This window comes from Parasteatoda tepidariorum, chromosome X2, assembly GCF_043381705.1.
Source record: "Parasteatoda tepidariorum isolate YZ-2023 chromosome X2, CAS_Ptep_4.0, whole genome shotgun sequence".
Classification (NCBI taxonomy): Eukaryota; Metazoa; Arthropoda; class Arachnida; order Araneae; family Theridiidae; genus Parasteatoda; species Parasteatoda tepidariorum.
In genome coordinates this window covers 2,592,737-2,605,727 of record NC_092215.1, presented here as the reverse complement: position 1 = coordinate 2,605,727, position 12,991 = coordinate 2,592,737, and the positions used below count along the sequence as shown (strand labels likewise).

Genomic DNA, 12,991 nt, shown 5'->3' with positions numbered 1-12,991 from the left:
AAATTAATTATTTTCACTATTTAAAAAGTGAGGGAATGACACTAATAGTGAGGGAATGATATTTTATTTTAATACATGTTTTTATCTAAGTTACATCTACCTAAAGTTTGAAAATGATAATATACTAAGTATATCTAATATTTCTTATAATTTAGTTTTATATATTTAATAATTTTTACAGGTTTGGGAAATAAAATTGGCTGGCACGATTGAACAAAAAGAAATTTAATAATATACTCATCTTGAATCATTCCCTCACTTAAGCATCATTCCCTCACTTTATACACTATTGAGGGAATGACAAATATAATAAAATTTAAAAATAACAGTTAGGCCTAATTAATTTCTGAAGTCAAACACATACAATTATATTCATACAAGAAAGCAACATATAATTATCCACTTTCTCGATGAAGTTGTATTTTATTTTACTCTAAAAAATGACATGAGGGAATGACAAATGTAAAAAATTTTACCTGGTCAAATTTATTCCACAGCAAAGCTTCTGTAAGTTGAAAATGGAAACATACTGCAATTTTGTTCTATGATGCCAGTTGTTAACTGCTAAAGTTTTTATTAAAATATTTTTATTTTAAGAAGATTGCGTTGTGAGGGAATGATGCGAAACACTAGGGACAAAGTTTAAAATAGTGCTGTGTTAATTTTTTTTTATCAGAAATTAAATTTAAAATTGATTTTCTGAATTCTATATTTCAATATTCTGAAATAAAAAAAAACGAAATTGTAAAAAAAAAAATTTTATTTCAGAAACAATTTTTTTCTTTCTTTAAATCAGCAGTGGGGACAAGTGAGGGAATGACATATTGGTATATTTTAATTACCTAAAATAATTAAAAAATAAAAATTGATAATTTTATTTTTATACTTTTGTTAGCCTGCATTCTGATGGACACTTTCCCTGAAATTTTTTTTTCGGAAGTTGTAAAGCAAGCATAATATATGCTGGGAACATGAAAATGACTGTTTTTGTGAGAATGACCCATATATATATATATACATATATACATGTATATATATATACATGTATATATATATAATATCTAAAACAAGTAGTTTGAATTTTTTTTTTTGTCATTTATATTCAAAAATTTATCAATGCTGATTTTTCAAATAAATGAAATTTCAATGATGAATTACTGTTTTTTTTTTAGATCTAAAAAAATGCAAATTTGAAATTTATGTAAAATGAGCCTTGCTTAGAAGATTTTACCTTTAATTCAGAACAGTGTACATACAAATACAGGTGTTTCATGCTGTATTTCATAACCATAAATTATTAAAATAATGAAAAAATATGAAAAATTTGTTTAATAAAAATTCTGCTTCAAAGTTCGTTAACGTTTTTGAATTCAACAATTTAAAAAAAAATGAAAGAGGAATTAATTAAATAGTTGCCAGTACTTAAAAACATCTCGATATTATTATTAGGACTTTTATGATATGCCTATGGTATGGTTTTTGAAATGTATTTATATGTCATGGCTGTTAAAATCATTTAAACCAAATTTATTTAATGTTAATAATCATTAGATTGGTTACTACTTTAGATAAAGTGGTAAAAATTTCCGGAAAAATGCTGGAGAAATTGGTAGCTTTGATATACATGACAGAGTGCTTCGACATACATTACGGCTCTTAATATATTATTTTAGACTCCATGTTAAATATGAAGTAAAAAACATACAGATGAAAAGGGGTTACCAATTAATATTTGAGGAAAAATAAAACAACATTGAAATATAGTATAAATAGGGAAAAAGGAAGAACATCAAAAATGAATTTGATCACCTGATAAACCTTGAAGGTGTTTCCAATAACTCTAAAGTCGCTGTTTGTTACGTTTCCATCCAGTAATCCTCAGTAGTGATTCTTAAGATTTCGATGGGGTTTTGTTTCCTTCGCTTCAATTTTAATTTGTGACGTTTAACGGGCATATTTTTTTACTTGATTTTTGACATGGATTCTAAAAATATATATTAAAGACAGACATCAGGAACAAAATGTATGTTAAACAATTTAACTAAATGCACTATAATCAGAAACTATTTGTTAAGCATTAAAGCAAGAACTATTTAACATAGAACTAATTTTAAGATTTGAAGTATATAAAATATTGGTTGATTATTTTGAAATATATTTTTGTTAAGAACTTTCAATTTTTGGTTAAATGAATTGAAGATAGTTAAATTGAAGGAAATCGGACGAATTAATTCGGTTCCTCTGACTCATCGTTTATTATGAATAAGTAATCTAATATTCTAACTATAACATAGTAATAATTACTAGTTATAGTTATGCATAGTTCTAATTACTAATAATAAAACATAGTAATTTTCATTAAAAATTAAAACTAAAATTAGATAATATAAATCTAACTGAAATTCGAAGTCAAAACTAAGGAAAATGTATAGAGTAGACCGGAAAGTTCGTGCTGATTTTTAACGAACGAAGCTCCCAAAGTTCCTCGAAAAATATTCGAGTGATTGCAAACTACTCATCAAAGCAATTTGTAGTTCACCTAATTTCGCTACCACTTGAATTTAGATAATATTCATATATTTATCCGACATCTATCTATGCAATAAGTTTCTAAATCTTTGTGGCGAGCAAGAAAATTTAATGGTCCATTTACTAGAAATATATGTTATATTATAAATTTTGCTACCACTTCCAGAATTTTTGGCGGATGTTTGGAAGCTCCGCCTATCGAAAATGCCACGAACTTTCGGACCCAATATTTACCCTTTACTGTTCGAGTACTTTAAAATTCCAAAGAAACTAATGTAAGCACTGAATAATTTAAAATGCAAAATGTTTATATAATAGCTAACAATTACAAAATAATGTAGTTACTAAATATTTTTTTTTTTAAATGTTCCTACGGGTCTTTCAAATTATCGACAGTGGTAGAAAATTTGCGATAATTCTAGCAGGAATTTCCTTTCTTAAGCTACAACTTTAAGATACGACTGCTAAAAATTCTCATACGGGTATATTTTTTTTAATGCATCTATATTTATCATTTAATCTATAAGAATGGTTAAGGTTTTAAATCAAGGCATGTTCAATCGATATGTTGAAATATGTTCAATCGTGAAAACTGTCAAAGAATTGGAATTGGACATATTTTATAATTTTTAAATTTCAGGAAAAAAATGCATTTAATCATATATTTAATACAATTTCAAATATTTAATACATTTGATGAAATACTTTCACAATTTATAGATATCAATTTAAAAAATATTATTTTAGTTTAAATTTATTTGATGACATGAAATGTTGATTTGTTAACCTCTAAAGAACTCACTACGGCAATTTTAGTTACGAGCTAAAATAATAAATAAGCTATTTAATTAATTAGGATATTGTAACACAACAGTACAAGCAACAATAAAATGAATTAAAACAAGATATTAAAAAATAGTTTTATCGTTCCAACATAGAGGGCAGTATGTGCATCGCTCTCTTCACTTCGTCATTTTCAGGATTCAGAAACTTTTATCCATAATTTTCTTCCTTTTGTAAATTGTTTTTCTTATTTACTTTTTCGCTGACCCCTGAAATCGAAATTATAGAAATAAGTTATCATTTTCAATTTTTTTATTGTTTCACCACAATATTGTAGGAACGTTTGATTCATTCAAAACGTTTAGATTATATATTTATTCGTTCAGAAATTTTTTTTGAATAAAATATTTCATTCTGGCTCATTGATTCATAATTTCGCTTATTTATTTGCTTATTTTTGTTCACAATTATTTTCTGAATAAAATAAGATTATTTGTAAAAAATTCTTATAATTTCATACAAATACATTTAAGACTATAATTCATTTAAAATTAAAATAAATAATTTTATTAGTTATGTTTAGTGCGAGCATCATTTTATTATAATATCATTCTAAACTCATCAGTAATTAAAAAAAATTATAAAAATACTTGCTTAAACTTCTCCTTAATTATTCATACTTAGTTTTGTTGCTTTTAGTAGCTGCATAAATAATTTTTAACGAAGTATTATAATAAAAATATTATATTTTGTCAAGAAAAGAATAAAATTAAATAAACAGTGCAAATAAAATACAGAAAATGTTAAAATGTTTATGTAACGATACTTCGATAATTTTCTCAGCTATTTATTGTCCTAGGAGTATATTGTCATCTTCAACTCAATTGTTATGTCTGTTCCTCTTTAAAATATCAGCTCTAAAAGACATCATTTCTTGAAGCTGAAAAAAAAATATTTGCTTTTAAATTCATATTTTTTATGCCTAAAAACATTTATTAAAAGCTACGTGTGTGCAGTGACATTGTTTTCCTGCTTATAATGCAAACAATGTGAGAGAATTTCTTTTAAATAGAATTTAACTTTAATAAAGTAGAAAATACTTACAATATCATTTAATTAAAAACTATGCATTTAAAATATTTTAAAATAAATAGTAAAAATTACTTTAACATTGAATCCATTATGTTCTAGAATTATAAATTACTTTTAGTATATCCTACATCTAGAAATGACTCCCTGGGAAGAAATATTTTATCTAAAAAAAGAAAAATAAGAGAAAAATCATTATTAATAATTTTGCAATATACGCATTAGATGGCGCCACTTTAAACGTCTTACAGTCATTTCGCCACTAGAAATAGAAAGTAGAAAACGCGCATTCTCAATTCCTGTATCTTATTAGGATTAAAGTTTGATTGCTCGTTTATCCCTTAATTAATTTTCAAATTCATTCAAATCTTGATTTGAAAATTAATAACTTCAAGATTTTAATTTTTATCATCATTGATAATAATTCTTTTGCAGCTCATGTATTATTACTTCTTTACTTCTTATAATAATCTTAATAAGACTCCTTTAATAATATATATTTATATGTTTTTTTTAAAAATTTGTTTAAATTTAAAACTTATGAATGCAAATTAATGAGCCAGACATGAGCAAAGGAGTTAAAAGCCACTTTTCCTCTTAAATACTCTTGTCAATCTAAAAATATTCTTTTATTAACATCAAAAACTAAAAGGATATTTTTGTAACTGCTGTTTTTTTTTTTTTTTTTTTTTTTTTTTTTTTTTTTTTTTTTTTTTTAATGAAGGTTTTAATTTTCTCTGCTCATTCAGGAAAAAATGACACGATTTTCAAGAGCTATTATCCCGATCTTTCAAAATTACTGAAGATTCTTAAAACAGCTATTCAGATTTCTGACAACAGTTTCCACCGACGACATTAAGTTCTATTATTGAAAAGTTACGGATATCTTAGTATCCAATAAATTGTCTAAGCCAATTAAAATGCGTCAATTCAAAATATGCAAATCATTTATCTTTGTCACCCATCGTTTATATATATATATATATATATATATATACACACACACACACTTTTTATATTTTACTAGAGCCATTTATTGTTAGAGTGAGTACTCATGAACACATTACTAACAATGAAAACAGTCTAATTAAATCACGTCACATAAAAATATCTAGTTCAAAATACTGCTTACATAAAATTCTTGCACGGTGAAAATGTATATTTAATCTAAGACAGGGGGTGGGGAAATGTTTTTGGGCGAGGGCAAAAATCTAGAAAAAAGTTTGGTGGGGTAAGTAAAAAATTTCAAAAATAAATAAAACGATATACAAGTTTTAATTTTAATATTTGAAATTGTGATTTCACTTTTAAAAGTTCCTTATATTGAGGCTCGGGGTGAGTTGTACTTATTTTAAGGAACGAGGCTACATGTTTGTCTGTTAGTCTACTTCTGAACTGATTTTTTCTAAGGTTCATAGTTGAAAACCCTTGTTCACTTATATAAGATGAAGCAAATATAGCTCCGATTTTCTGGGCGAGAGATATTAAATTTGGGATACTAGCTTCTGGTAATGGTTTGCAAAACTCAAACGTTGGCATGTTTACAAACAACTGTGCTTCAGGTGACTGTTAGATTGCAATTCAATTCATTGAAGCTGCAAATCCAACCTCACTGTTTAACAAATTACGTTGAAAGGGACGGTAAAAATATCTAATTATGTTTGAATGGCACTGAAATCATAAGATCTGTGTTCTCAAAATGAAGTTTTTTCAAGCCATCTTCATAATTCTTAAGCCTTATTTACTGAGGAATTAAACCTCAAGAAATGAGATAAGTCGTTCTTAGCTATCTGCCCAACAAACAGAAATGAGTTCCAGTTTAAAAGCTTTGAGATGGTCACAGATATCATCGATGAATTAAATGTTTCCCTTGTATCTTAACATTCAAGTAGTTCATATGAAGAAAGAAGATCTGTGAAAATGCTAAGCCAGAGAACCATTCTGGATCTTCTAATATTTCGCACTCTGCTGAACACTGTCTCTCGTGGAAGAAAGACACAATGTCGTCTGCACTAGACACAAAGAACACATTCTGCACTAAGCCACCCTACTTTTGTGTACATCAGAGTATTCAGATTGCGCGGACTGAAAAAACTCTCGGAATTGCTTGTGCCCATGACATAGCATTAACAAGCTTTACAACTACATCATGCACGGGCTTCATATTCAATCGAGATTTACACAGAACATCTTGATGCATAACACAATGTTGAAAAATAGAGTTTTTCCCGGGGTTGTTCTGATAAAAGAGTCCAAGGATTGGACATTTTTTTGGGCCGTAGTTTGCCCATCCCTGATCTGAGGTGTACTTGAATGCTGTACATCTTGAACTTTCTAAATATGCACGAACATTTTTTTTCTATAAATATACTTTTTAGATAACTACTAAATGTTGTGCAGTATCAGTCTAGAATCGATTAACTTTTAAATAAATTTTGAAGCAGCATATGCAAGCACGGCACCAACGTCTAAAGTGGAATAATTTTTATACGTTCATGAAAGTCTCAAATTTCATTTTTATGTATGAAACAGCGAAATTGATGCATAAAGATTTCCTTTTGAGCTTTATAAATTAAAATTAGAATGTCGTATTACATCAGAATTTAGATATGATGTATTACAACATATGAATAAATTCCACATTTATATGAATGCCTGACAATCATAAGATGGCATGATTAAACTTTATCACTAAGGTGACCAACGTCTTCAAAAAACTAGTAACGAAATTGCTCGAAAATTCGTGAACACACCTCTATAAAATTTTATCTGTTCGAGAATCTGGGAGGGATCTCTATTTTAATTTGGAAATTATTTTTGGATAATTACAATTGCAATTACATTTTGGCAATTACAATGGAGGCAATTATTTTTTAAATATTCGTATTGAATACCAGTTTTTTAGTTTCTTGGGAATACTAGTCAGCCTAGGTATATTACCCAGTCACAAATAAAATAGTTTATTTATAATAAACACATATGAAGAACCTAAGGAATGAAAAAGAAAGTGACAAAGTGGATACAATCAGGGTAAAAAGAAAAAAAGAGGCACCCAAATTATTTCAGTATAGATTTAATAGATGGAGGGACTAGTAAATATTTTTTTTTAACCACTACCTAATTGGAAATGAAAATAAAGACTCAAAACTAATGAGGAGGAATTACGTTATAATTATAGGGAAAGCACAAACAATTTTGTTACATTAAAGATATCCATATTAACGTGATTACTTTATGCTATTTTCCCTGATTAATAAAAACCCCTGAAAATGTTACTTACCTGCTTCATCCACTAAGTTCTTCATATCTGAAAAAAGTGTCAGTACATATATGTTTATGCTAAGTAAATATTTCTACTTAGTATAAACACATACCACAGCACTATTACTTGCCATACATGTTATATCCAAAAAACTATTAAATACTGCTGTACTCAGTACTGTTATATACCACTTAAGCATTAAAAAAATGCTACAGATCCGAATAAAAGTAATTATATAAAGTATACATTATGGTAGTCAAAACTATCTTGTTTCCGCTTAATAAATCCTATTAATGAAATACTTTCTTTATTATTTATTTCCCTTTATTTAATTTTTTTTTTAGAAACCGTCCCATTAAAGAAACGCTTGACACATATTTATTAACCGATCAGCACCCAGCGTCCTATTTATAAGACAGTTACTTTTTTTCAAAAACATATATTGTGGTAGGACTATTGTTTCAAAATCATCATTTCTCTTGGGGAATGTAAAAACCCTTAATCACCATAATTTATGTATGATTTAAGTAAAAAAAAGAGACAAAAATTGGCAGAAAGTAAATAGAAATAAAATGGTTGTAACAATAGAAAATATCCAATTAGTTTGAATAAATAAATCGTACCATTTTCATAAAGCTACCTTTCGTATTATTTAGATATAAAAATCGGGACAAAACAAGTTAGGGCTATCACTATAATGCGATGGAAACAAATGTCTTGATACTCATAAATATTTTTGATCAATGAAATAATTTTACTACTTTTTTAATTATTTAAATGATGCATTAATTAGGTTCACTAGCGTCCTAAAGAAACTGGTAATAAAGTCAGTAAAAGGAATTCACACAGCCTTATTTTTCTAATTTTAAATTCTCAGAACTGAAGTCACCGAAAAAGGATTCTCTAACGAAAGTTATTATTTTTTAGAAAAGCAAAGAGTCTTTGGATGTTCGTTTAGAAACTTACTAATTTTTGAGTTTTCTCAGGACTTTGGTAAAAAATATCTTAAAACAGTTTTAGCCTTACTTTTTTTTATTAAAAATACGAAAAATAATTTTATGAAAAAAGGTGAATATATACTTCAAACTAAAAGTATATTTTCTTCTCTTTGCAACCATTTTATTTAAAAAAAGTTCCAGCTTCTATTTTTAGGTTTAATCTTGGAAATTAATATTTTACTGCTAATCATTTATACTTTAATAGAAAAAATAATAGGGAAACAATTGAAGATTTTCTGTTGAAAAAGAGATAAAATTTAATAGAAGACATCGATTGAAAGGTTATGAGTTGCTACCTGCTCTAACTAAGGAGAAACTCCGAAGGTGCAACTAATAGGGCTCTAACTAGGGAGAAACTCAGTAAGTGGAACAAATGCTCTTTAACTCTAGAGAAACTCGGAAGCTGGAACTAATACCGGAGAACTCCAAAGGTGGGACTAATAGAGCTAACTAAGGAGAAACTCCGAAGGTGGAACTAATCGCGGTCTAATTAAGGAGAAACTTCGAAGGTGGAACTAATAGTACTCTGACTAAGGAGAAACTCCGAAATTAATAGCAATTCCCAAACTTTATAGTGGTAATAACCACTATAAAGATTGGGAATCGCTATTATTGTTTTTCTGCGATAATAGGAAAAATGCGGTACTTGTATTCCAGAAAAATCTTCCACTAAAAAGGGAGATATTGCATACCAGTCGAAAATGAGAAAATTGCTGAAATGTTGGACTGTTTGTACTCTGAAAATAGAGAAAAATTGATTGCAGAACCACGTAATTTTTAGTTTACTTTAGAAGAGAAAAATTAAAAATATATTTGATAAAGATTATAGTAGTTTGAAGAAGTTCTTCTTTACTTCACTCCCATTGGGAAATATCTATCGCAAATCTCTCAATAGTTGGAGGGTTTGTTTCAGATTTAAAAGAAAGTTTTCAAATCATATAATAAGTTTTGAAGGACATCAAAGTCTTATTTATCCCTCATAGATGGTAATAATGAAATAATTGAGTACAATCAATGTAATCAGTATTTATTAGTGTTTACTCTCTGGTTTCCTGGATTTTTTTTAAGTGGTAGCTAAAATTTTACATATTTCTTTCTTGCTTACGAAATTTGAATTAAAACAATTTAACTCCATACATAAAAATTAAGAAAAAGATTCGACATAGTAGTTAGATGTTCAAAAATTTTAAAAAAAATTCTGCTTATAATTATTAGAGCTAGCTATTATTATTTTTAAATTCCATGCTTAATATTTTACAGACACGATTTGTTAAAAAGAAAAATGAAAGTCATAAAAATTGCGTCGTTATTAATTATCAACATTGCACCGCTATTACTTTGTCCCCAATTGGAGAAACTGATATACATTTTAAATTTAATTCATTACTTTTCAACCATTAGAAAAATTCGTTTTTTATTCCTTCAGGAGCATCAACTTTCCTAAAAAAAAGTTTTAAAAAATTTCCTAATTTTACTGTTTTCTGTCCAAACAACTACTGAAAATTCAGCTATAAGATTTTTAATTTTTTTTAATTTTTTTTTATTAATTATTGTTTTTCTTTATTGTTTTTATTTGGCTTATATTAAACCATTTAATTTCGTTTCGTTTCAGACTACAAGATTTGTCAATTGGTACATTAAAAAAGAACAATATGGCATGAATTATTATATGAAATTCATACAACTTTTTCATAAACACTTAGAAGTATACAAGCATTGGTAAGTAACATTTAACATCATTATATGAGTAAACCATTGATTTTATAGTAGAGAATAATAATGCAGAACTCGAATGCAATAACACAACTTTTGAACCCTGGACTAAATGTGATTCACAATGAATAACGCTGTAAAAACTAATTTCTGAGATTACAGATTTCTTAAAGCTAAAGAAAAAAATTCACATTGAACTTTTACTGCATTTTATTGAATTAACTTCGGAAAGAACCATGATAGCTTATCCGTCCTAGTGTAAGACTTGAGTTAGATTACTAAATAGCTGCTTCATATCCATCCAACTTCAGATCGGTGGATACCAACCTGTATGTGAACTCCACTAAAACCCACCGAGTACATGCCACATACGTGCTCGAAAAATTTGTGGAACGGAAAGTCCTGTGGTCGGTTGCTGAGCAGTATCACGGATACAGGGATCTGGAGATATTTCCTTCCCCTTCAGATCTATTGTGGCTATGGCCTCACAAAATTATGATGACATGTCTTTGGATTATCCACAGGGATGTTTCTCAAACCATCTCCAATAGCCCATTATACAGCCTCTATTGCGACGTAAATAGAGTGTCTACTAACCTAATGATTTGGCGGAGAAATAAAGGTGGTTTTCTACATAGTGCTGACCTCACATTCTTAACCACCATGACCCCTGGCCTGCAAAGGAATTTTTTGGGAATGCTTCAATAGATATTTGTAATTTTAATTGGCAATACCGTCGAAATATTTTTTCTATATAATTTTTTTTTAAATTTTCAAATACTTTATTTATTTTTCCCTGGTCGTAAGATATTTTCCTGTTTTGGAATCCTTTATTCACAAAAAATACGGTGCATGCCCTTACTAGAAATCACAAAAATTATCAAGTATAGAAGCTTGAACATTTTAAAATCAGTCAAAAGATCCTTCGAAAAGTAATTTTCTTTTCCAGAAAAGTAAAAAGCGATGTCAGGGAGCATTAAAGAATCTCTTTTCTCACGACAAAACTCAATCATCTAAGGGGGGAGCTCAATATGCTTCTAAGAATTTGTATTTAGTTTTCACAAATTAAGTAATTCATGAATTTTTCGAGGTATGTAAAATACAAAACCGTCATAAAAAGAGATAGGAGAAATATATACTATAGTATTTTACAATTTTTTTTTGTGATAAAATTATACCAATACAATTCTGAAATCAGCTTTTTTAGAAAAGCAGCTTATTTTACCTTTCCAAGTTCTTAGATTTCTGATAACTATCTTTGTATTTTTATAATTTACTTTAAGCGAATTTTTCATCCAAATCCCTTTTTGCCAGTGTAAACAAAGATTATGTACATTTTCAAAAATCTGAACTCAAACAGATAATGAACTGTACAAAATAAATAATCATCAAATTACATCTAAAATTAATAAACGCGTAACTTTCTTGTTTCAATTTTTTTGTAGAAATATTTGTAGAAGCTGTAAAAGTAATCAAGAGCGATATTTACCAATTTAAACTTTATTCCTCACACTTTCCTTCTTTCTTTATTTATTTATTGGTGCAAATGCATGCAGGCTAGTGTGTTTAATCACAAATGTACGTCTTATAACTCTTTGTCAAATAAATAGATCAGAGAAGGGCAGCATGAAGATGCATCTAGTGTTACGCTGGAATTCGAACCCGCTACATACGCGCTACTGAGTGCTGAGCGTCAAAACTGCTCTACAATGCTGGAAAATGTTACCATTATTTCTGTAACGAGGCGTCCAAAATAAAAATATTTCATTTTTCGTTTTTACTCCAATCTGCATTCCAGTGATTAGAAAACAATAAAGTTTTCAAGATTGGCGGGAAAAGAGCCGTAAATGGCCAGGAGTGAGGAGAAAAATTATGATACTGGAAAACGATACTTTATTTACTATTGTTTAGAATAAAAAGCGTTAGAAAAACTCATATATAATACCTAAAATTCAGGGCTATCTCTCTCTAGGAATGGCTTTGAAAAAGCACTATTAGCTCTCAGAAATTATTTTTTCTACAATAACTTAATTTAAATTATTTTTAAATGTTTATTCCAATATTGTATCAATTAATACATTGTGTCGCGTACGAAGAGTTCGATTTTCCAGCATCTTGTACTTTATATGTTTGTGAAGTCTTTTTTTATTTTATTAAAAGACAGATTTGTTTCAAATATCAAGCGCTCGATTGTGTTTATGTAGCCTTTTTATTTTTAAGAATGGTTTGTTCAGCTATCAAGGGCTCGATTATATTTATGCAGTACTTTTTCTCATTTTCAAACCAAATTTGTATCCCGCATCAAGCGAATCACGAATCAAGTAAAAAAAAGTTGCATGCAAAGTATTTAATTATAGATGTATTAGAAGGCTGTGCTAAAAATTCTAAGTTTTATTTTATTTACCACTGTCTGATTTGAAATAAAAATGATGAAAACTTACTCAAAACTAATATGGACTAGTTCTGATAAAATCAAAATCAAATTAAAGGTAATTTTGTCACGGTAAATATAAATAAATTATACCATAAATCAGTGGAACTTAGCAATTCTGTTTTTATTTTATGTTTTTATATATGTTTTATGTTTATATATATATATATTCAACATTGCACCGCT

General features: G+C 28.0%; 1 protein-coding gene and 1 long non-coding RNA gene across 10 annotated transcripts in view; one reads left to right on the top strand and one right to left on the bottom strand.

Moving 5' to 3' along the window:
• Positions 1-12,991, top strand: part of LOC107447498 (homeotic protein antennapedia) — a 212,723-nt gene that overhangs the window by 42,050 nt on the left and 157,682 nt on the right. For both annotated transcript variants that reach the window (XM_043039821.2, XM_071187995.1), the window contains exon 2: positions 10,274-10,380. The gene's annotated coding sequence lies outside the window, so the exon portion shown is untranslated. The remainder of the gene's footprint in view (positions 1-10,273; positions 10,381-12,991) is intronic.
• LOC107447499 (uncharacterized) overlaps positions 1-12,991 on the bottom strand; it is a 167,899-nt gene that overhangs the window by 68,466 nt on the left and 86,442 nt on the right. For all 8 annotated transcript variants that reach the window (XR_006224764.2, XR_006224762.2, XR_006224760.2 and 5 more), the window contains 3 exons: positions 4,139-4,252; positions 3,464-3,581; positions 1,810-1,984 (listed from right to left, as the gene is read on the bottom strand). This is a non-coding gene — a long non-coding RNA (uncharacterized lncRNA). The remainder of the gene's footprint in view (positions 1-1,809; positions 1,985-3,463; positions 3,582-4,138; positions 4,253-12,991) is intronic.